Consider the following 26,443-nt stretch of genomic DNA (forward strand, 5'->3'; position numbering starts at 1 on the left):
TGATATATTAATAAAACGAAACAGGACAGTATGCCATGTGGAGATCATTATCATTGTCTTGTTGGTCTTTGTAGATTCTTCGCACTCAAGGTTAGCCAGGGACACGCTCAATCAGCTCTAAGCCGAGTTGATGGCTTAGTCGTGCGGCTGTGAGTGCCATTTGGCTCTCCATCTTGCCGGATTTTCCCATCCTGTCGCTTTGATGCAAACGACCCTAGGAACACTGTCGCAATAATATTGTAGAGGAACAAGGTCTCTCAGACAAGGGAATATCTAAATGGATTTTGACAAGGAACAGAACTTCGAGAATAGGACTGTAGAGAATGCTACTGGGCGTTTTTATTGTAAACGGCTTGGCACAGCGCAGCCAGTGCTGATGGAACAAGGCAAAGGGAGGCCCTCAAAACCGTCGAGTTTTACCTCCTTCTGTAACTCGCGAACTTTGTCGAGCACCTTTGGCAAATGCTTACATACTGATCAGTAGGCGTGACATCTCCTGCTATAGGGTCTAGTTTTTAGGATCCTAGAAATCTACTCCGGGAGACGTTAATACAGTTGTAAGTTTTTTAAATTAGTTGTTCCCTGAAATCTAATAAGCTAAATGTGCGAATCTTTCCAAAACAGCAACTTCACTTTTTTCTTTTCTTTGTTTCTTGTCCAGCTGAGAACATAGGTTTGTCTACAAGCATGAGTTTCTAAATGAATAGTCCTGCGTTCTGACATGGTTGAATTATACTTGCTCATATTTACATTAAGAAAATAGTTTGACCATGACCTTCTTAAAAGTCAATATTAGTCACATGGATTACATAATCAATACACTCTCGCTGCAAGGTGGTCCCTTCGTACTCGGTGCTCGCTCCCTCCTCACCTGCCAAATACCTCCCAACCTCAAGGCTGCTGCCAAACTCGTTGCGGGAGAACGCAATAACAGCTCTCCATGCTAGGCACTGGCCACGCCTTCTGAAGATCAGCCAAGCCTCGCCACAACTCATATTGCAGTGGAGTAGAAGATGGAGGATGTTTCTGTCCTGCGTCGATACAAGTCGGGTTCTCCACGCATTAAGCTGGACCATCTTCCCTGGGCTCTGGGTGTACATCCTTCCGCCCTACGTCGAGGAAAGGAAAGACAAGCTTGATCTTGTCTCCAGCCTTGTAAATCTTGGTGGAGGGAACATCTTCCGTACAAGCTCGCCCGCCTTGTTGCCCTGCTGACGGGGACGGCCAGCCAGCAGGCCCTCGTGATTTCTTCTTGATCAGAATGAGCATTGATATCTCTTCCAGGCACCGAGGAGATCCTGAAAGCCTGCTCGCTGTATATCGTCTGGGCCCGACGACGACGTGAAAGCTTTTCTATCCGACTTCGACGTCTCGACGTCGTGTTCCCCCTCCTTCCTCCATGGATGAGTTCTTCGATGTCACGAATGAGGATCGGCGGTTTTCCACTTGCTTGGTTCCTTGGTGGCTGGGGAGGAGTACTCCGACGCGATGGCAATGCAGTTCCAGCGAATCTGGGTGACTGACGTGCTGGATGTGACTAAACACGTACCTCTCAAGCTCTACTTCTTGTTGCTGTGAATGGATGCGAGCGTGGCCGTGAGTGATGAACAAGCTCGCACCGATTCCGTACTGACTAGATCCTCCGCTTGATACGTTTGTTCTCCATGGTCACTGGGAAATCAAGCTCACGCTCGAGGGCGCTGTGAAGAGAATTGTAGACTTCGAAGCGTATTCTTCCGAGCACGAGGTCTGTCTTTCCGGTCTCGAGGCCGCTTACATTGCTGCCATAGAAGGTGTCGGACATATGATCAGTAGCGTGTTTGGGCTTACACTTGAGTCCAAGGAGGTAGAACTCATGTGCGAGGTGATTCTCACTGCCATCCCGAAGCACACGTAGGTTCTGATATCTCGGAATCATCAGAACGATCTTCTTCATCAGACAGTAGCAGCGGCAGTGGCGGCAGGAGGAGAAAGAGAGCGAAAGAGCACGGAAGTGATCAAGGCGATGAAGGCGGTCTACAACGTGGAAACTCTACTGCTCTGTGAGAAGAAATACCCCGACAACGAGGAGGACATGCGCGACATGGCGTATGGAGTTTTGCGAGGATTGAAAGCTTTGCACGAAGCTGGTAAGCATTCTTAATTTTCTTTTCTTCTAGTGTCTGTCTCATCCTTGTTTGTAAACTTCCAGGCTTGGTGCACAAGATCATGTATGACTACTCAAAAGAGAAGTACGTGCTGATCGATCTGGAGAGCGTCAGCAAGAATGAAGAAGTGCCAGCGTTTCGATTTAAAGGCTGGATCGCGGAGGCCGACTGGCGCTACACGACTTAATCCGACTTCCATCAGCTCTAGTCTGCAGAAGTCACCAAAGAGCAAGGACTGTTCTTTGGTTTGAGCAGACCACCTAAAGGCTTTTCCAAGTAAAGTTACTTTAGAGTTTAGGGCTGGCTGAGTTTAAAGTTACTTTAAAGTTACTTTAGAGTTTAGATTATGCCTATCCAAACTCACGACAGATTTGTTCTTCCTCCTTGGAAATGCACGGGGACGAGGAGGATGAGTGATCCCGGGGCGTCGGGCTACGTCGTGCTGCTGCGGCAATGCATCGCGGGCAGGGATCTGGAGGGCGGCCGGCGATTGCACGTGCAGATCATCCGCTCGGGCTGGCACACCGATCTCGTCGTCGCCAGCCGTCTGTAACTTCTTCACCATCAACATCACCATCGCCGTGCTTGCCCAGAACCGGCTGCTTCCGCAACACGTGACCCCTGTTCATGGAATCCCACCGCCGAGACGTCGTTGTTAGGCACCAGGTCAGGATAATAGGATAAAGAAAGGGCCCTGCAATCAAGTGATCACCCCTTTAGCCAGTTGGTTTAGGGTGTAAGGGATAGGATCCTAACATTGGTATCGGAGCCCAGTTTGATTCTTGTGGCTGACGAGTGGGGCAAAAATATTTTGAAGGAATATTCAATATGGTGGATCTAGAGGGAGAACTAAGGTTTGGTAGACCCTAAGAGAAGGACCATGGTGACCCGATGGTGGCCTAAGTATGATCGTGAACGATCATTCCCTGACGAGGGGAAGGATTGTTAGGCACCAGGTCAGGATAATAGGATAAAGAAAAGGCCCTGCAATCAAGTGATCACCCCTTTAGCCAGTTGGCTTAGGGTGTAAGGGATAAGATCCTAACAGTCGTCACCTTGTTCACCTTGTTGAACATAGAAGGATAATGGCCATGTTGAAAAGAAACGAGTTCATGAGCGTGCCTTGGTATAGTTTCATAGAAAAAACATTTTTTTTAATAAAAAAAGTGCTTACTTCATTGGATAAATGGAATGCATCTCTCCAGATATGACAGACATGACGAGGTAGTAGCAAAATATTGCAAACGCAGTGGTTCCTAGCAAGCCTGAAAGGAAGGAACCAAATCAGATTTAGAGATCGCATCGACAGCAAGTACCCCAAGCACTGTCGAGCTGAATAAAGACTTGGTTCAGAAACGGAAAAGCTGGAGGATTGACTAGCATGAAAACAATGATGTGGAGAAGCCAAATTACAGACAAAGCCAAGCTGCAACAAGAAAAACAAAAGAAAAAGTGAATATCTTTGTCAAGCCTTTGGAGTCTATTTCTTACCCGAGAATGCCAAAAACAAGCTTGGCTAAGTAGAAAAGAACTGTAAGAGCCCAGGATGTGTCTGCCTGAGAGAAAATCCAGCAATGAAATAACTTAAATGGGAAACTAGAGATACCTTCTCTCCCTGTGGGAATGCCTCATTCAGAGCTTGAACATCATCTTCCAAAAAGACAAGCTCCTGAATCGAGCTACACATATGCATTTGTCAACACGATCACGTCCACCATTGTTGTTTTTTATTATTTTTATTATTTCCTCTGTGCCCAGCGGACCTGATCTGCTGGACTTTCTTCACATTTTTCTGAAACTTTCGTCCTTTCTTCCAACCTCTTTCTTCGCGTTGGAGACCCAAGCTCGTTGGAGCGCTTGGCTAAGTCAGTCACCTCTTGCCAAGCCATCACCTTGAAGAGATTAGTTGCAAGAAACGTAAAAAGAATTGAAGCACACACCTTTACGTATTGAGCACGAGTAATAACACACTTGGGCCTATTCTTGAACGCAAATATGAGGCTCAGTGGTAATGTTGCCATTCCAACACCTCCAAACATCTGCAGGAAGAAAACAAAACATAAAACGACATTACCATGAAGAGTATTGATCCTATTATTGTGTTTAATGCGATCACCGGCAGGTTTCTTTCTCCATGCAGTTTTGTTGACTTGCGTTAACTTCCAGATGCTTTTTTATGTCTTGGCAGACTGAAATGGCCTTGTAGAAGCAGTGACACTGCTCATTATGCAAATGCCGCGGCTGCGCCCGAGGCTCCCTGATGGAAGTCCTGGTGTTGCTATAGGTTTTAAGCCTGACTTTTCTAAGGTTTGATGTGGTTGCAGCAAAGTTTTTAGTTTCTCAGATTTTATTACATGCAGGTGAGGGAAAAATTGGCGAAGTCAGGTTTCCAAGCTTGAAAATAGTGTGTTTTGGGCGGAATGCAACCACCGTGGGACGCTTCTTGGTCTTAAGAAGCTAATACAGGTGCTATTGGGAAACGTTGATGTTCTACAGCTCTCTACGTTTCACTGGATGGAGCTGCTGGTGGCGCATTTCCTACATCTGATACCTTTTTCTTTGGTATGTATGAACTGTGTAGTGTGCTAAGTTCACTTGCAATTATCGGGTGCAGGTCTTAGATGGAATGCGTAGCATAGCTTCCAAGTGCAAAGGATTGAAAAGTTCTGGGGACGAAGACCTTCAAGAACTTTTATCTGCAATTATCAGCAACGACACCGAGGCAAATGCTCTTCCCTCACAGTGGTAAGAACTTCTCATGTCAAATATTTATATAAATTTTCTATCAGGATGATGGCGCATGTTGATGATCTCCTGATAGCAAAAGGGGAGGACGTTCGATCTCTTCTTGAAGAAGGCAGGCAAACTCTAGGCGGCTTGAGCTTGAAAGAACTCCATCGTTTGGTTTATTCTCAAGTACTGTCCTCCTTCTTAACAATTGTCTCAGCTAGCACCTGTTTACCTCGCGGCTTGCCCAGAGCAAGGCCTGGGAATGCTTGAAGCTCTCCTAATGAAGCAGAGATGTTCCAATCAGAAACTGGCATTGACGGTTGGTCTTGGTGTGACGTTTTCTTGAATCTCAATGTGAATTTTGTGCAACAGGCACTAGAGATATGCCGCCTCTATGAACTTGATACCGTGAGCACAGCCATCGCCAGGAGTATCCTCTTCCTTTCCAGGCTTGGGGTTCTCACCTGTGTTTTATGTCTTCCAGGCTGTTGGTGTTCATAGTTTAAAGCATGGAAAGAAGGGCCAAGGGATAATGTGGCTTCAATTGGCCCGAGACGAGCAGAGGCTTTCTACTCTTGCGGATCAGATTTTGGACACAATAACGTCTGGTGAAGCTGATAATCTGGATAATCTCGAGGTAGCAGTCTTACGTTTTATTTGATACACGCACACTTTTAACGCTCTTTTCCCATGCCAGCATTTTGAGGGTCTCTGTGACATCCTTGGCTCGGGAGCAACGAAGCATCAAGGCCTGTCGTTCTTAGCAAGGTACTCACTTTATACAGTTGCGAAACTATCCGGAGCTAACGTCTAACTTGACGCAGGTACAAGAACTTCAAGGCAGCATTGCAAAACATTAGAGATCTGCGTCGTAGGGAGGCTTCCTACACCGAGAACCTCGCTGCGCTTGACAGAGCAGCGGTGACTTCTCTTCTCCAGGTTACCAATCCGTTCCTTCTTCTTCCTCGCTAAAACCCTGGCTTGCAGCTTCTAAAATCTGGAACCTTTCCACGTAAATTCTGGCTGTCCTTGCTCCAAGAATCGGTATGGAGCTGTTTCTCGCATCTCGTTTACACTCTAAACTTCCGATCGATCAGCCGGAGCAAGTGCTGGTTAGCGAGTCCGAAACAAACACTCTACTCTGCTGCCAGGAACTCTTCCTCGCCAGGGACCGGCTAGAGAACGACATCCTAAGCACCGCAGAGCCTGGCGCTGTGGATCGCGCTGGCATCCGACTTGGGCCGTGCCATCTTGCAAAGCTGATCGTTTTTCTGTTGGAATTCTTCTTGGAGTGTAGCCTGAGTCTAATTAGCAAATAGTTTGACCGTAAAAGTCAATATTTAGTCAACATGGTCTTCAGTCATCGAAGATGTTAGCTTTTCATCAGCAATTAATCATGGCTACGTTGATTTGCTAGTCACCCTCAAAAACCAAGCACTACTGCAGCAACGTTGTCCCTTCATACTCTGCTGGGATCGGGAAACCAGATATGTGCAACACCTCCCTACACTAGAAGCATTTCAAGCTTAGTTCCATCCCAATTGGACAAGCCCAAACAAGCTTTTGCTACTCTAGCAAAGGAATGTCTCATTTAAGCCCATGTAACATAACTATCTAGATCTGAACTAAATATTGTAGTAGACATTATGTTAAATTTAATGTCTACTATGTAGATTATAGGTCGATGACCATGTCATGGGCATATTTATTTTCCTGCTTTAATTTGAAATTTTAGGACATTGGCTAAAAACTAAATGTCTCTGAAAATTTAATATATCTTGTAAGCTCATTAGGATAAAGTTTTGCAAGAACTGACTTCTACAATATAGAATGGTTATGATGGTGACAATCTAAATCTCCTACACTGTGATCACTAATAAGTTAGTTTTCCTTCAAAGGATATCAATCCAAGAAAAAATAAACATTGAATCTCTTGTCTTTAGGTTTTAATATACTTCTTTTTGGTATGGTTAAGATTGTTTAGCTTAGTGCATATTGTGAGGAACCCAAAAATTGCACATAAACAACTATGAAAATGTTGCTTATGCTATAGAAAAATCTTGATTGTTGAATTGCAAAAAGAAGCATCTAGTATGGAAAAAGTTAGATCTTCCACTTATGCAAGTTTGTTGCCCTTGTAAAATATTTTTCTTCTCAATAAATTTTATTTATAGATTGACAATCAAATTGAAAGTGAGATTGAAAATTTTCGGCCGAACAAGACCAGAGTGTTGAGCCAACCCAAAGTGTTGATCAAGAAGTGCTAGTATTGAAAATACTAGTAACATAAAACTTTTTCAAATTTAAATAGCTTTGTTTCCTTTTTTCTTTTTAGCCAATCTAGATCTTATAGCCAAATCTTTTAGGATTCTTACACAAAACCAGAAAAGTATTGTTAGACGTGAATCTACATGATACAAACAAGATCAATATGAAACTTAATATCTCTATCATATGTACTGAATGTCATCTTATGTTTTAACATAATGTCAATAGGTCAAGACCCTCTATTCTAAGTTTTTGCATTATGACTACTCAAGATGGGAAAATTTAAATTTTCTTCATAGATACTTGCATTGCCAATGTTATGGCAAAACAAAAAAACACCTCTTTACTTGTTTATGGATCTTGATATTAATGTATTTTCTTATAATTCAGGAAGAAAATGGTGGATATAGGAGTTTCACGTGATGTGGCAACATCACTAATAGCAATATGTGACAAATATTGTGTTACTTTGACATCCACAAATAGAAAGATCTATTGGAAACACAAAGTGTTATATAACACTTATGTTTACAGAAGATAGCATATTTCAAAACACTATCCAACATTGTCTAAGTGGAAAAGGAACATAAATGTATTATATATTGAATGTTGTTTCAAATATATTGTCATTGAATATTTCTACTCTTGTGACGAAGAAAAAAACATTCTAAAATGTTATGATGAGGTTGAAAGAATATAAAGTTAGATTTTAGCAAAGCACATTGGTCATATTCTTGATTCACTACAAAATAAAGTACAAAATAAATGTACTCGCAAATGACATTAAATTTGTTTATGTTACTTAATGTCTTCAGTATTGACATTAAATTTTACTTCTAGGTTAGTAAAATAACAATATATCACAGAGTTATATAGGAGGTGCAATACAAATTACATTGAGCACTTGCTATAAGTGGGTCGAGATGTGATGAGGCACATAACACTACTAGAAGAGCATAAATGTTGGAGGTTGTTTATGTATCCTAGGGAAGTAGAAACAATAGCAGCATTTATTGTTTATGGTGAAAAGTGGAATAATTGTGACTGAGAAAGTGTTGTTATAGAGATTTATGCTCTAGGTCAAGTGGATAAAGTGTTCTTGGCATTTTCATGCTCTTTATCCAAAGTTTGGTAAATGAAAAAGGGTTTCATTTTGGTCCTCCAAACATCTTAGATACGTGAAGTAGAAATGCATTAGACTTGGATGCATGGACACGAGGTATGGCATGGAATGAGCAGGGGTGATGCATGGGTATGGCATAACTATATAAAGGGCATGGAATTAAAAGAATATTCTACTTCGGACATTTAATTCACCGTCTCAGGTTACATGGGCTTAGGTGGGAAGGTGGTCCTTGACAAGTGCGTGAAATGAGTGATTTCACCCTGTTGACGTCACGGCCCATTTCCTGAAACGCAGGGGGAACGGCTTGCCAGTCCTTTTCCTTCACCATCAATATTCCGATGTTTTTTAAGTTGAATGAACTCTCCGGGACGATGCTGTCAAAGCTTTTGTGACTTAGTGGACCTGTGGTTTTCCACAAGCGCTGGTTCCTTTGCGACGCGATGCCGTTCCAGCAACCAGCTGGGGCAAAGTCGTATACGCGTTTGGCAAGGAGAATCCGAAGTCTGAGCTCGCTGCAATCTACCAAGTGGAGTAACCAGAGAACTGTATCATGCCTTAAAAGCATATGCCTAAAGAATATGAAACGATACCTGATTTTTTTCAAAGTCATGGCTACTGCACCGAAGGATATCTGCACCGAACGCGTTTGGTGTAAACGCGTTTCCTGCACCGAACTCGTGTTCTGCACTAAACTAATTCATTAGAACGCTCAATCCACCTAATCACGTTTTGCTTTTAGACCGGGTATACTGCATTTTTGGAGGTATATGTATGACAAAGTCATGCAGCACGTGCTGCGATGATACTTCATTTTGGTATAAACATCTTTTCTGCAATAAACTAACTCATTTACCCCATTATAGAAATTGAGTCTTCTTCTGATGTACAAAGTGCCACCGAAAGAGCGAACTTGGGAGAAGGTCAACTCCGTGTTCATGCAAGATCCCCTGGTTGAGCCAATGGGCGATGGGGTTAGCAGAGCTGACAAGTTTCTGAACAAAAGCTCTAACGACTTCAAGTTTGACGGGTCACCGGATGCAGCTATTGTGAAAGCGATACTAGAAGTTATGTATTATAGAAGAGCTCTATTAACCTTTGCGGCCTTCTCTCGTCACAGGTTCAGACCTGGTTTGTGAATTACATTGCAGATGAGGACGCGCTGAAGTCAACCAAGATCGACATTGAAGTTCGTTCGCGCATTGTTGCTCAGTCAGGGGCGACCATTAACAGCTTTGAAGCTTTCTTTGCCAAGCATGAGCATCACGAGAAGACCATAATTGACATGGTACCCTGATATGCAAAACCCGTACTACAAGGTTTGTGCCGCCCTTTCAGTCACAGCTCATGTATTTGAGTACAGGTGTACCGCATCAAACTCTTTGCTTGGTCTGATAGCAACCGTATTCTGTTCCATCAGGAGGATTCCAATGGCATCATTGGAGGTGAGGTGTCTAATGTAAACCACTGAAAACTGCACAGTCCTTTTGTTCTATTTGCAGAGTTCACCTTCCGTAAGTTTAAGCCACGCAAGGAGGTCATTGACAAGATGAACCCAGACGCCTATAAGAACGCTGTGGAAGCTGCAAATAACATCTTTGGTGTCATTGACAAGATGAACCCAGACGCCAAAAAGAAGGCTGTGGAAGCTGCAAATAACATCTTTGGTGTCATTGACAAGATGAACCCAGACGCCAAAAAGAAGGCTGTGGAAGCTGCAGATAACATCTTTGGTGTCATTGACAAGATGAACCCAGACGCCAAAAAGAAGGCTGTGGAAGCTGCAGATAACATCTTTGGTGTCATTGACAAGATGAACCCAGACGCCAAAAAGAAGGCTGTGGAAGATGCAGCTATCATCTTTGGTTTGCAATCAGGCTATGTCAATCGAGCCAAGATGCCCCGTGCTTCAATGTAAAACATCTTTCTAAATAATAATCAAGCCATGTCCCCTCATGACTTTCATTTACTTGAAAATAACAGTCTTTATATTTTTTAATCTCAATTTCTGAAAGAGACGATCAGGGAAACGACTTCATAGACCTGGAATGACAAACTACAATGAAAGTAATGAATATCTAAAAGCTACATGCTTTGGATTCCAAGTACTTTTGTCAATGTAGCAAATCTTTGCCTTCCACTGGAACATTGAAAGGTGATGATAAGTTTATCTATCTATCTTTATACTGTTTATAGTCTTGTGGTGCCCATCAAGAAGCATAAGTATTCTTTGTGATATATTAATAAAACGAACAGGACAGTTTGAGATCATTATCATTGTCTCGTTGGTCTCTGTAGATTCTTCGCGCTCAAGGTCACCACAAGTTAGCCAGGGACACGCTCAATCAGCTCTAAGCCGAGTTGATGGCTCGGCTGTGAGTGCCATTTGGCTCTCCATCTGGTGCCGGATTTTCCCATCCTGTTGCTTTGATGCAAACGGTCGCAATAATATTGTAGAGCAACAAGGTCTCTCAGACAAGGTAATATCTAAATTGTCTTTGACAAGGAACAAAACTTCGAGAATAGAACTTCAGAGAATGCCACTGGGAATTTTTGTTGTAAACGGCTTGGCACAGCGCATGATGGAACAAGGCAAAGGGAGGCCCTCAAAACCGTCGAGTTTTTCCTCCTGTAACTCACGAACTTTGTCACGAGCATATTGTAAGTTTTCTTTGGCAAATGCTTGCGTACTGATCAGTTGTTTCAGGCTATTTCGGCAGCACATCACAGGTGTGACATCTCCTGCTATGATCCTAGAGATCTGCTCCGGGAGTAGATTTCTCGCTCGTTCAAGACGATCCAGATGTTAAGACAGTTGTAAATTTTTAGATTAATTGTTCCTAGTGTTCCCACTGTTTGGGTTTGAAATCTAGTAAGCTAAATGCGCAGGCCATGCATTTTGTACAATGTATTCCAAAACAACAACTTCTCTTTTTTCTTTTCTTACTTTCTTGTCCAGCTGAGAACACAGGTTTGTCTAGCTCAAGCATGAGTTTCTGAATGAATATCTCTTGTGTTCTGACATGATTGAATTTATCCTGCTCGTATTTACGACCACAGTCTAAAGTTTAAACATTAAGCAAATAGTTTGACCATGAGTCACATTGGAAATGTTCATTACATAATCAATACACATGTACGGCTACATTGATTTTGTCACCAGCAAACACTTCTTCCTCTCGCAGCAAGGTGTGCCCGCTCCCTAGTCTCGGGCACCTCGCCTGCCAGGGACCGATCCAGGGGAAAATGGTATAAATGCCTCCCAATCTCAAGGCTGGTGCCAAACTCGTTGCGGGAGAACGCAATAACAGCTCTCCATGCTAGGCAGGAGCGTTCACTTCCACGGGCCACGCCTTCTGATAGCCAAGCCTCGCCACAACTCAGAAGATGGAGGGTGTTTCTGTCCTGTGTCGATACAAGTCGGGTTCCCCACGCATTAAGCTGGGAAAGCCTTAGATGCCATGTCTGCCACTATCTTCCTTGGGCTCTGGGTGTACATCCTTCCGTCCTACGTTGAGGAAGGAAAGACAAGCTTGATCTTGTCTCCAGCCTTGTAAATCTTGGTGGAGGGAACATCTTCCCTCCGCCATGTTGCCCTGCTGACTGCTGACGGGGGACGGCCATCCAACCACAGCCAGTTTAAAGTTATAAATTTTTTGGTTCAAAAGCTACTAACACTCCCACTCAATTTGGGTCTGGACTTACTGCTCAGAGTGCTGCACAAGGTCTCCAATAGCTGGATCTGCATATAAGCTGCATATTTCCATAAGCTGGATAGTGCTATACCTCCATTAGCTGGATAAATGAAACTCCAGTGTCTGGATTTATTTATCTGACAACTCCAAGAGTTGAAGTTTACTGCAATCAGCAATAAACTTCTCAAGAACTAACACCTTCGTGAGCAAGTCAGCTAGCTGCTCATAAGTAGTGCAAAACTGGAGAACAATCATGCCATGTAAAACTTGTTCTTGCACATAATGATATCGAAGTTGAATATTCATGAAACTTGGTTGTCTTGGTCAAAGTATAACACTGATATTATCACAGTAAAGTAGAGTCGGCTGATCCTGGGAAAAGCCAAGCTCTGACAGAAAGAGGCGCAACCATGCTGCTTCCTTACAGGTGGAGCAAGTTGTAATATACTCAGACTCTTTGGAAGATAAAGCTGTGACAGATTGGCACTTGTTCTACCTATTGAGGTATACCCTCTCTATGACATGATCTTAGGTGGCAGTAGTGTCACTTCACTGATCCAGGTATTCTTGATCATGTATATATATTTATGATATTATATACGACTATTCTTCGAGTCATCCTTGTCCATCTTAGCTTCCACTCTTCTTCTCTTCACTGCCAAGTAATAGCACTGCTGCCCAAAAAGAAAATATAGCCAAATGTAGACTTCCTGGTCTCAAAATCATCAGCCCAGTCGGCATCACAATATCCACGTAGCTGGAAGTCATCTAGGACAGAAGAATGAGGACAAAGGAGCGAATCCCTTGAGGATAGCGAATAATTCTCTTGATCGCTTGCCAATGTGCCATGCCTGGATTCTCAGAAAACTTGGCGACAATGCCCACTGCATGTGCTAGATCTGGACGAGTGCAGACCAATACATGAGACTGCCCATGGCAGCTCAATAAGGAAAACGTTGCATAGCCTCACGATCAGCGGGAGTTTCAGGAGACTGACCAGAGGAGAGATGAAGATCGATCTCCATAGGAGTAGAATCCTGCATCTGTAGAACCTCGTCAATGTATCGCTGATGAGATAGATAAAGATAGCCGCGAACTCTATCTCGCAAAATATGAAGGCCAAGACAATACTGAATCTCGCCTATATCATCCATCTCAAACTGATATGTGATCTCTGATTTAATCTCATGAAGAAAAGGCAGATTTTTGGAGACCAAGATTAAATCATCAACGTAAAGAGACAAGATCACAAGCAAGTCACCAAAGTGTTTGAAATAAACATTTTGATCAGCTGCATTTCGAGAGAAACCAATATCTTGGTGAACCAAGCTAATAAGTTTGGCTCTTCGGGAAATCCGTTAGGCTGGGAAATAAAAATCTCTTCTTCTAAATCGCCATGCAGAAATGCTATACGCACGTCCATTGATGGATTTCCCAATTGTACTGCGCTGCCAATGCCAACATGACTCGTATAGAGGCCATTCGAACCACTGGGGAGTAAGTGTCGGTGAAGTCAAGCCCTGCAATCTGTGTAAAGCAGCGTGCAACAAATCGGGCTTTGAAACGAATAACTTGATTGTTACCATTGCGCTTCACACGAAAGAGCCACTTCGTACTCAAATCTGCTGGCTTGGAAACCAAAATCCAAGTGTTGTTGCGCATTAAAGAATTGTACTCAGAGTCCATGGCCACTCTCGAAGAAGAGGCATGTGGACTTGATAACACTTCATCAACTGACTGTGGCTCAGGAATAGTTTCAGCATTAGCAAAATAAAAAGGTTAAACCTGAATAGTTATTAGAAGTATCATTTTGAGCTCGCGGCCGATCAGCATCATCCTGAGGTGGAATAGGAGGTGGTGGCGGCGGAGGCAGATTTATAGGTGGCGGTGGTGGGAGTGCTCCCACTAGAACTGGAACATCTGCTACTGGCCAGTCATCAACCAGCTGCCATTTTGCAAGGGTTGGCAGTTCAAGCTGCTTGAAAGGAAATATGTCTTCAAACACATGAACATAAAGAATTCTAAAGTCAATAAGCTTTAGTGTCATCTCCATAACCAACGAAAATTGCTTTGATAGTCCTAGAGGCAAGCTCGATCCAGATTTTTGGTATAAGCCAGACTACCAAAAACTACCAGACACTCCTTTGCATAATTTTTACAATAGTTACAACGACTAGGCCACCTCTTCTGTTTATTGGAGTTGCTCCCACTGGGATTGCTTCCACTCTGACTTGCAGCAGGAATTGAAGTGGTAGAACCAGAAGGATGGGCCTCTTGAGTTATAAAGACTGTTGCCTTGGCTGCCTTTCTTGATGCCATACGTAAATTATGCTGCCATTGTTCCTCCTTGAGTGCAACACATATTTGAAGAAAGGTAAGCTTCATTTGCATACTCTGTAAAGACGTGCAGATCTGTTGGAAATGCTCGATATCTAGAATACCATTCAATAATGCTGCTCATTTGTCCACATTTGTGACGGTTTGCTTTGCTGCTCTAAGGTGAACCTCAATATAATTTATATTGCTAATAAATTTCTCAATGCGTTCATGAGGATCCATCTCCATAGAAAAGAAATCCCCTTTCAGGGTCATAACATGCTCCTCTGTCTGTGCTCCAAGACTTTGGGATAAAGCAGTCCAATTCTCGCTGGAAGTCTTGGCACAATCAAGAAGATGAATTTACTGCTCACCAAGACCAATCCTGATTATGGAAAAGACTCGAATTTTCAATCCTGATCTAGCAGGTTCTGGCTCAATGCCTGCAACAATAGCATCACAATTATCTCGCACAAACATAACCTTCAACAGCGCTGCCCATGTGTGGAATTCTCCCTTGTAGACAGGGATAAGGCGCTACTCCACAATGGCACCACTGCTGCTGCTCGCCATGTGACTGCGAACATGCAACAATCTCTTGCGATTGATACAGTGCCGGAGATTGCAGGAAGCACGGTCTACCATTCACAGCTCTGATACCATGATGATACTGCTAAAGAGCATCTTGATCTATTACACCCTAGGTACAGAGGAACAGAACCTGCCTATGTGGCATAGAGCCAGTGACTAAGCTATTAACATTGAAAGCCTGCTCAATATCATCCCTGGGCGCGACGACATGAAATCTTTTCTATCCGACTTTTGAGAGATTGTGCTGCCCAAATGCTTATCCAAGAGCGCTACTGAAGGAGTCATCATGGAACTTCCATGATGGAAGTTCTTCAGCAAGTCGAATCGGCCATGCAATATCATCATGGGCCGGGGGCAAAGTATTGGAAGTTCAAGATTGTAATATGTTACACAGTTGCAGGCCAATTGACCTGGATTGTTAGACACTAGATTAGGATAATAAGATAAAAAAAGGCTTTATAATCAAATGATCACCCCTTTAGCCAATTAGTATAAAGTGTAAAGGATAGAATTTTAACAGCGAATGAGGCTTGATTTCTTAGTGGTACTACAATGCAATGGCAATGCAGTTCCAGCAAATCTGGGACACCTGCTGAGGGATTGTGCTGCCCAAACACTTATTGAAGAGTGCTACCAAAGGAGTCACCATGGAACTTCCATGATGGAAGTTCTTCAGCAAGTTGAATCAGCCGCACAGTATCATCATGGGCCAGGGGCAAAGTATCGGAAGCTCAAGATTGTGGTATGCTACGCAGCTATAGGCCAGTTCGGCCAGTTTTTCATGCTCTAAGCAAGAAGCATACGTGATTCACTGAGAAAACTCTGTTTTCTAACGTTCTTTTGGCGCAGGGAGTCCTCACGCCAGTGACTGACGTGCTGGATGTGACTAAGCAAGCTCTACTTCTTGTTGCTATGAATGGATGTGAGCGTGGCCGCTGAAACCCCGTGAGTGATGAACAAGCTCGCACCAATTCGGTACTGACTAGATCATTTCAGGCCTCCACTTGATACGTTTGTTCCCCATGGTCACTGCGAAATCAAGCTCATGCGTGAAGAGAATCGTAGACTTCGAAGCGTATTCTGCTGAGCACGAGGTCTGTCTTGCCGGTCTCGAGGCTGCTTACATGGCTGCCATAGAAGATAGCGGACATATGATCAGTAGCGTGTTCGGGCCTACACTTGAGTCCAAGGAGGTAGAACTCATGCGCGAGGCCGTCCCGAAGCACACGTGCTCTTCTGATATCTCGGAATCATCAGAACGATCTTCTTCATCAGACAGTAGCAGCAGCAATGGCAGCAGGAGGGAGATTGGCAAGTGATCAAGGCGATGAAGGCGGTCTACAAGGTGGAAACTCTACCGCTCTGTGCGAAGAAATAGCCTGACAACAGGGAGGACATGCGCAACATGGCGTACGGAGTTTTGTGAGGATTGAAAGCAAGCTTTCTCAACTTTCTTTCCTTCTGTTTTTGATCTTAGTGTCTGTCTCATCCTTGTTTATAAACTTTCGGGCTTGGTGCACAGGATCATGTGTACTCGAAAGAGAATTAAAGAGAAGTACGTGCCAGCGTTTCGATTTAAAGGCTGGATCGCGACAATGCTGGAGTCCAACTGGCGTTACACAATTGAATCCGACTTCCATCAACTCGGACTTGTGCTCCAGTCTACTGAAGTCGAACCAAAGAGCAAGGACTGCTTGGAGTTCATCCATTTTCTCTTGAGCAGACCTCAGGCGACCACTGCTAAAAGCCTTCTCGAACACAAGTGGATCTTGCGAGTTCCCTGAAAAAATACCTAGAATATGCTAAGAATATGCCATAGAAGAATTAGGGCTGACGTAGATTGCCTATCCTTAGAATATGCTTTGAACTCAATCGACGAGGATGAGCGAGTCTACGTCGCCGATGTAGCAATGTACGGTATTTTATCATGCCCTAAAAGCATATGCGTAAAGAATATGAAACGATACCTGATTTTTTTCAAAGTCATGTATGATTTTTTTCAAAGTCATGTAGACTACTGTACCGAAGGAGGCTTGGCGTTTTCTGCACCGAATGCGTTTAAATGCGTTTCCTGGACCGAACTCGTGTTCTGCACTAAACTAATTCATCAGAACGCTCAATCCACCTAATCACGTTTTGTTTTTAGACCGGGTATACTGCATTTTTGAGGGTATATGTATGACGAAGTCATGCAGCACGTGCTGCGATGAGCTATACTTTCATTTTGGTTAACCATGTTTTCTGCAATAAACTAACTCGTTTAGCCCATTATAAAAATGGAGTCTTCTTCTGGTGTACATACCTCTTCTGAAGGTGAATTGCAATGGCAACCATGGCGACAATGCAGGGAGCCTTCGGTTCATTGAAGGAGATTGGTGACATTGTGGGGAATTTTGATTTCAGCAAGGTAAAGTGGAACCTGTCTTGCCCAAAGCAGTGCTTAACTCCTTGTGGAATGCTCCAGATTGATGTGCGTTCCAAGAGTGCTGAGGATTACCTCCACACCAACTTGGCACCATCGTTTGGGGGATTGAATGCAGAAACAGTGAAGAAGATGGATGAGGTTCTCAAAGTTTGCATCTCGGGAACCACCACTCTTCTCGCCAAAGTGGCACCGAAAGAGCGAACTTGGGAGAAGGTCAACTCCATGTTCATGCAAAACCCCCTGGTTGAGCCAATGGGCGATGGGATTAGCAGAGCTGACAAGTTTCTCAACAAAAGCTCTAACGACTTCAAGTTTGACGGGTCACCGGATGCAGCTATTGTGAAAGCGGTAATAGAAGTTATGTATTATAGAAGAGCTCTATTAACCTTTGCGGCCTTCTCTCGTCACAGGTTCAGACCTGGTTTGTGAATCTCATTGCAGATGAGGACGTCCTGAAATCAACCAAGATCGACATTGAAGTTCTTGGGCGCATTGTTGCTCAGTCAGGGGCGACCATTAACAGCTTTGAAACTTTCTTTGCCAAGCATGAGCACCACGAGAAGACCATAATTGACATTGACATAATTAAGGTACCCTGATATGCAAAACCCGTACTTCAAGGTTTGTGCCCAGGCTGCCCTTTGTATTTCAGTCACAGCTCGTGTATTTGAGCAGGTGTACCGCATCAAACTCTTTACTTGGTCTGATAGCAACCGTATTCTGTTCCATCAGGAGGATTCCAATGGCATCACTGGAGGTGAGGTGTCTAATGTAAACCACTGAAAACTGCACGGTCCTTTTGTTCTATTTGCAGAGTTCACCTTCCGTAAGTTTAAGCCACGCAAGGAGGTCATTGACAAGATGAACCCAGACGCCAAAAAGAAGGCTGTGGAAGCTGCAGATAACATCTTTGTGTTCTAATATCCAGGCTATGTCAATCGAGCCAAGATGCCCCGTGCTTCAAGCTAAAACATCTTTCTAAATAATAATCAAGTCCCTCATGACTTTCATTTACTGAAAATAACAGTTTTTATATTTTTTAATCTCAATTTCTGAAAGAGACAATCAGGAAAACAACGACTTCATAGACCTGGAACGACAAACTGCAATAAAAGTAATAAATATCTAAAAGCTACATGCTTTGGATTCCAAGTACTTTTGTCAATGTAGCAAATTTTTGCCGTCCACTGGAACATTGAAAGGTGATGATAAGTTTATCTATCTATCTATATACTGTTTATAGTCTTGTGGTGCTCATCAAGAAGCATAAGTATTCTTTGTGATATATTAATAAAAGGAAACATGAGTTCATTATCATTGTCTCGTTGGTCTCTGTAGATTCTTTGCGCTCAAGGTTACCACAAGTTAGCCAGGGACAAGTTGATGGCTTGGCTGTGAGTGCCATTTGGCTCTCCATCTGGTGCCGGATTTTCCCATCCTGTTGCTTTGATGCAAACGACCCCAGGAACACTGTCGCAATAATATTGTAGAGCAACAAGGTCTCTCAGACAAGGTAATATCTAAATTGAGTTTGACAAGGAACAAAACTTCGAGAATAGAACTTCAGAGAATGCTACTGGGCGTTTTTGTTGCAAACGGCTTGGCACAGCGCAGCCAGTGCTGATGGGAACAAGGCAAAGGGAGGCCCTCAAAACCATCGAGCTTTTCCTCCTGTAACTCACGAACTTTGTCACGAGCATATTGTAAGTTTTCTTTGGCAAATGCTTGCGTACTGATCAGTTGTTTCAGGCTATTTCGGCAGCGCATCACAGGTGTGACATCTCCTGCTATGATCCTAGAGATCTACTCCGGGAGTAGATTTCTCGCTCGTTCAAGACGATCCAGATGTTAAGGCAGTTGTAAATTTTTAGATTAATTGTTCCTAGTGTTCCTCTAACATGGCACTGTTTGGGTTTGAAATCTAGTAAGCTAAATGCGCAGGCCATGCATTTTGTACAATGTATCCAATCTTTCCAAAACAACAATTCCCTTTTTTCTTTTCTTACTTTCTTGTCCAGCTGAGAACACAGGTTTGTCTAGCTCAAGCATGAGTCGTTCTGACATGATTGAATTTATCCTTGCTCATATTTACGACCACAATCTAAAGTGATGCTTGCCTTCCATGCAAGCCTCGCAATCCCCTAAACCATGAAGTCAGTCCAAATCACAAGCAGTAACAAGGTTCTGCTTGACAATGGGGTACATGTCCAAAGCGGCGGTGCCACAGCAACATATGCAACTCTCTTGTTAAGAAAATTCGGAAAGGTGGGATCATTATAGCATCTAGCTTGTAAATACTGGCATATCTGCTTCCATACATAGACTCGCAGAGTGATAGAAATACCATTGGGATCGCCAGAAAGATGATAACGATGCATCCAAGGAAAGTAAATTCTCTGTCAACTCGGAAACATAAAAGACATTTTCTATAAGTCAAGTCTCGCCATTCTTGAGCTGGACCATCATGGTGCCAACGCCCTTGGCCTCATAAAAGCGTCCTCCAGCAGCACGAATGCGCTTACCAGTCAGAATCTCACTATAAGTCTGATAAACATCCTTGAACAGCATGACATGAAATGCTGCAGCAGTGTTGAGCTAAAGAATTTCTGACTCCAAGGGACCATAGCTTGCCATATATGCACAAGATTGTGTGGAATTATTTGCACTTTGGCTAGCACGGTCAGGAGGAACATCCTTGCCTGAGGCGATATCAGCAGCCTTTAGGACACTCCTTTGCGTAATTGCAAGGCTTACAACGACTAGGCCACCTCTTCTGTTTATTGGAGTTGCTCCCACTGGGATTGCTTCCACTCCGACTCACAGCAGGAATTGAAGTGGTAGAACCAGAAGGATAGGCCTCTTGAGCTATAAAGACTGTTGCCTTGGCTGCCTTTCCTGATGCCATACGTAAATTATGCTGCCATTGTTCCTCCTTGAGTGCAACACATATTTGAAGAAAGGTAAGCTTCATTTGCATACTCTGTAAAGACGTGCAGATCTGTTGGAAATGCTCAATATCTAGAATACCATTCAATAATGCTGCTCGTTTGTCCACATCTGTGAGGCAAACCTCAATATAATTTATATCATTGACAAATTTCTCAATGGGTTCACGCCCTTTCAAGGTCACAACATGCTCCTCTGTCTGTGCCCCAAGAATTTGGGATAAAGCAGTCCAATTCTCGCTGGAAATCTTGGCACAATCAAGAAGATGAATTTACTGCTCACCAAAGACCAATCTTGATTATGGAAAAGACTCACTTTTTTCGAATTTTCCAATCACGCTACTCCACAATGGCGCCCTGCTGCTGCTTGCCATATGACTGCGAACATGCAACAATCTCCCATGATTAATACAGAGATCGCGGGAAGCATGGTGTACCATTCACAGCTCTGATACCATGATGATACTGCTAAAGAGCATCTTACACCCTAGGTATAGAGGAACAGAACCTGCCTATGTGGCATAGAGCTACTAACATCCTGAAAGCCTGCTCCTTATTGTCTTTGGGCACGACGACATGAAAGCTTTTCTTTCTGACTTTGATAGGGAACATCTCGACATGATGTCCCCCCTCCTCCATAGATGAGTTATTTGATGTCCCAAATGTTAGGCACCAAGTCAAAATAATAGAATAAAAAAAAGGCCTTAAAATCAAGTGATTAGCCCTTTAATCAATTAGCATAAGATGTAAGGGATAAAATCCTAACAATGAATAAGGTTTAGTTCTTTAGTGGTTGGGGAGAAGTACTACAATGTGGTGGCAATGCAGTTCCAGTGAATCTGGGACATGCTGAAAGATTGTCCTGCTCAAATGCTTATCGAAGAGTGCTATCAAAAAAGTCATCATGGAACTTCCAAGATGGAAGTTCTTCAGCAAGTTGAATCAGCCACACAACATCATTGGGGCAAAGCATCTGAAGCTCAAGATTATGATATGCTATGCAACTGTAAGCTAGTTGACTAAAGGGTGGCCTCAATATAATTGGGTGTTAAGCACCATGCCAAGATAATAGGATAAAGAAAGGGCTTTACAATCAAATAATCACCCCTTTAGCCAATTAGGATAGGATCCTAACAGCTAATGAAACTTGGTTCCTTGGTGGCCAAGGAGTACTACAATGCAATGGCAATGCAGTTCCAGTGAATCTAGGACCTGCTGAGAGATTGTGCTGCCCAAACACTTATCGAAGAGTGCTACCAAAGGAGTCATCATGGAACTTCCATGATGGAAGTTCTTCAGCAAGTCGAATCGGCCACGCAATATCATCATGGGGCAGGGGAAAAGTATCAGAAGCTCAAGATTGTGATATGCTACACAGCTGCAGGGCAGTTCGGCCAGTTTTTCATGCTCCAAGCAAGAAGCATACGTGATTCACTGAGAAAACTCTGTTTTCTAACGTTCTTTTGGCGTAGGGAGTCCTCATGCCAGTGACTGACGTGCTGGATGGACTGAGCAAGCTCTACTTCTTGTTGCTATGAATGGATGTGAGCGTGGCCGCTGAAACCCTGTGAGTGATGAACAAGCTCGCACCGATTCCGTACTGAGTAGATCATTTCAGGCCTCCACTTGATACGTTTGTTCCCCATGGTCACTGCGAAATGAAGAGAATCATAGACTTCGAAGTGTATTCTTCCGAGCACGAGGTCTGTCTTGCTGGTCTCGAGGCCGCTTACATCGCCGCCATAGAAGCTGGAGGACATATGATCAGTAGCGTGTTTGGGCCTACACTTGAGTCCAAGGAGGTAGAACTCATGCGCGAGGTGACTCTCTCTGCCATCCCGAAGCACACGTCCTCTCGCTTAGGTTCTGATATCTCGGAATCATCAGAACGATCTTCTTCATCAGACAGTAGCAGCGGCAGTGGCGGCAGGAGGAGAAAGAGAGCGAGACTGGCGACGGTCACCAAGAGCACGGAAGTGATCAAGGCGATGAAGGCGGTCTACGAGGTGGAAACTCTACCGCTCTGTGTGAAGAAATACCCCAACAACGAGGAGGACATGTGCGACATGGCGTATGAGGATTGAAAGCTTTGCACAAAGATGGTAAGCTTTCTTAATTTTCTTTTCTTCTAGTGTCTGTCTCATCCTGCACAAGATCATGTATGACTACTCGAAAGAGAAGTACGTGCTGATCGATCTGGAGAGCGTCAGCAAGAATGAAGAAGTGCCAGCGTTTCGATTTAAAGGCTGGATCGCGACAAGGCTGGAGGCCGACTGGCGCTACACGATTTAATCCGACTTCCATCAACTCGGACTCGTGCTCCAGTCTACAGAAGTCAAGGACTGCTTGCTCTTGAGCAGGCCTCAGACGACCAGGGCTAAAAGGCTTCTCGAACACAAGTGGATCTCGCGAGTACACAGAATAAGAATATGCCATAGAAGAATTAGGGCGGACGTGGATTATACTACCTTAGAATTTAGGGCTGACGTAGATTATGCCTATCCTTAGAATCTGCTTTAAACTCAAACGAATTTTAGGGCACGACAGACTATTCCTCCTTGGAAATGCGCGGGGACGAGGAGGATGAGCGATCCCGGGGCGTCGGGCTACGTCGTGCTGCTGCGGCGATGCATCGCGGGCAGGGATCTGGAGGGCGGCCGGCGATTGCACGCGCAGATCGTCCGCTCTGGCTGGCACACCGATCTCTTCGCCGCCAATCTCCTCATCCAGATGTATGGCGCCTGCCGCTCCATTGCCAGCGCCATGGCCGTCTTCCGCGAGCTCCGCGTCCGCAACCTCTTCACCATCAACATCACCATCGCCGCGCTTGCCCAGAACGGCTGCTTCCGCGACGCGCGATCCCTGTTCGTGGAATCCCCCCGCCGCGACGTCATCACCTGGAACTCGATGCTCACCATCGCCGCACAGCGCCTCCGGATCGGCGAGGCGCGGGAGGTCTTCGCGCGGATGCCTGCCCGGGGCGTCGTCTCGGCGAACGCGATGATCGCAGCATTTGCCCAATGCGGGCAAATTCGCGAAGCCCAGGAGTTCTTCCGCAACGCCATGGCCGAGAGGGACGTCTCGAGATGGAAAAATCTCCTCCACGCCTGCGTCTCCTCCGGGGAGGTCGATCTCGCGCGATCGGTCTTCGATGCTATGCCTCACTGGGATTGTGTCGCGTGGTTGAGCATGATCCAGGGCTACGCCGAGCGCTGATGCACAACGCCGAGGAGCTCTTCCTCGCGCTGGATCATCCGGATCTCATGTCCATCACGTCCATGATCGCGGGCTATGGATCCGTGGGGAAGATCGACCAGGCGAGGGAGCTCTTCTCGCGGATGAAGCACTGCAACACCGTTGCCTGGAACGTGATGATCCAGGCGCTGAGGAGGCGCGGCAGGCATTCGATTCGATGACGGCGCCGAGGAATCTCTCGTCCTGGAACACGATCATCTCGGCCTACGCACAGGCGGGGCTGGTGGATCGCGCGAGGGAGCTCTTCGATCAAACCCTGGACAAGAACGTGGTGACCTGGACGGCGGTGATGCACGCGGCAGCTCCGCAAGGCGCGATCGATCCTCGACGCCATGCCGACGCGATCCAGCTCTTCCGGATCATGGATCTTGAGACGATCGTGAGCGTGCTTTTCGCGGCCACAGCGATCCAAGATCCATCACTGGCGCACCACATCCTGCCCGATATCCGCCACAGCGCCTCTACCGCGAGGGTGCGGTGGGGAATTCCCTCGTCCATCTCTTCAGCCGATCGGGGCGGCTGGACGACGCGCGCGAGATCTTCCAGGGAATGATCGACAGAGCACGGTTTCTTGGAATATCGCCATCACGGCCACGGCCAAGGCCGGCACGGCCGATCGGCGCTCCAGCTGCTGGAATCCATGGCGCTCGACGGTTGCGCGCTCGACGGTTGCGCGCCCGACGCGATCACATTCTCGTGCCACATTGGATCGAGCGTGCCTTGGTACCTATAGTTTCATAATAAAAACCATTACATTCTAGAAAATGCATTTAAAAAAAAAAGTGCTTACTTCATTGGATGAATGGAAAGAAACAGAAGCCTCATTCCCAGATGCATCTCTCCAGATATGACAGACATGACGAGGTAGTAGCAAAAGATTGCAAACGCAGTGGTTCCTAACAAGCCTGGAAGGAAGGAAACTATTCAGATCTAGAGATCGCATCGACAGAAAGTACCCCCAACACTGTCAAGCTGAATAAAGACTTGATTCAGAAACGGAAAAGCTGGAGGATTGGCAAGCATGAAAACAATGATGTGGAGAAGCCAAAGTATAGACAAAGCCAAACTGCAACAAGAGAAATAATAAGACTGAATCTTTTTTTCAAGGACTTTCTTACCCGAAAATGCCAAAAACAAGCTTGGCTAAGTAGAAGAGAACCGTCCTGAGAGAAAACTAGCAGTAGAATCATAAATGGTAAACTAGAACGGTACCTTCTCTCCCTGTGGGAATGCCTCGTTCAGAGCTTCAACATCATCTTCCAAAAAGACAAGCTCCTGAATCGAGCTACACATATGCGTTTGTCAACACGATCACGTCCACCATTTACTTTTGTTTCTGTGTGCAGTGGTGCTCACCTGCTGGACTTTCTTCACATTTTGTCGAAACTTCCGTCCTTTCTTCCCACCTCTCTCTTCGCGTTGGAGGCCGAAAGTCGCCGTTTTTAGCTCGTTAGAGCACTTGGCTAGATCACCTTGAAGATATTAGTTGCAAGAAACGAGAACAACTCACACACACACCTTTACGTATTGAGCACGAGTAATAACACACTTGGGCCTATACTTGAACGCAAATATGAGGCTCACTGGTCATGTTGCCATTCCAACACCTCCAAACATCTGCAGGAAGGAAATCAGATCTTCTAGAAAACAACACATAAAACGACATTACCATGAAGAGTATTGATCCTATTATTGTGTTTAATGTGATCACGTAAGTTGGGAAGGGCGCACGCACAGACCACGTAGTTTTAACCAGAGATCCAGACATATAAGCTGCACACTGTCACACAATGTTGTCAGATCAATGAAGAAAGGGAAAATGTAAAAGAAAAGGCTTACCATGAGAGTAACATTAGAAAACAATGAGAAACCAGCCGAAACCAAGCACGAAGCCTTTGCATTGAGCGAGCTAAAATCATTAATGAACGCCATCGTTGTGGATGAAAGACTTCTCATGGTGAAATCGGCATAACCAATAACAGCTTCAAGCAATCACGTAGAAAAAGGGTTTAAGAACAAAAGATGGAAAAGAGCTTCTTACCATAGAGAATTCCCAAAAGGAGGCAGAAAACTGTGAGGAGTATCACCACCCACAAGAGAGCGTTCTTTACCCTTTGTGTCACAGTCCTGGAAATCACCACGAACAAAGAAAGCTTTTGAGATCATGGAGGAATAGAAAGAACTTAAGAAACTCTAGGAGGAGCTCGGTCGATCGAGTATTCTAAGAACAAGAACAAAAAGATGGAAGATTACTTCTCCTGATCGCTCTCGTAGAAGAAGATCGCGAAAGGAATGACGAGCACAGTGTCGATGATGTAAACCGCCCACCATAGCTGCTTCATCGGGAGAGTGAGCTTACACGCCCCGACGTAGAGATTCTTCTCGCAGGAATGGCGATTCGCGACGTCCGCCGGGAGCATCAGGATCGAGAGTTGGGCAATGCTGAGCCCAATCACGACGATGATCTTGGGAAGATAGGCCTGATTCTGGAGCGCGTGATGCCGGGGATCCAGCGTCTCGAGGAGCTGGAGAACGGGGAGCGAATGAATAACATTCTCGAGATATTCTCAGAGAACAAATAGTTTGTTTTTTGAGCCAACCTTTGGCACTCAATCTTTGCCACCCAGTCCAATTCCATCGACATCCTGATTGGGACAAGCCAATTCTAAGATTTTTCACTCCATGACAGGAGGCACCTCTTAACTTAAGGATGCCGAGGGATCCTCAGCTCCTCGGCCGCGGTAATCTATAGCGTGCCGGGCGGATTGAGGGATCCAGGGCGATTGTGGGTGTCGTGGGAACCCGCTCCAGCTCTCCTACATCGAGAATGCTGTGGGAGGCGGTGGAAGAGTCACGGAGATTCATCTGGGAGAAGGATGGGATGCCGAGAGGCGGCATGATTCTCTCCCGGCTTTTGCTCTTCTCCAGAACCAGCGGCAATTGGGCTA

General features: G+C 44.9%; 1 pseudogene; it reads right to left on the reverse strand.

Annotated features, from left to right (window-relative positions):
• Nucleotides 1-2,463: 2,463 nt before the first annotated feature.
• Nucleotides 2,464-26,139, reverse strand: LOC9649746 (annotated as a pseudogene).
• Between the last annotated feature and the right edge of the window lie 304 nt (nt 26,140-26,443).

Source organism: Selaginella moellendorffii, unplaced genomic scaffold (genome assembly GCF_000143415.4).
Source record: "Selaginella moellendorffii unplaced genomic scaffold, v1.0 SELMOscaffold_31, whole genome shotgun sequence".
Lineage (NCBI taxonomy): Eukaryota > Viridiplantae > Streptophyta > Lycopodiopsida > Selaginellales > Selaginellaceae > Selaginella > Selaginella moellendorffii.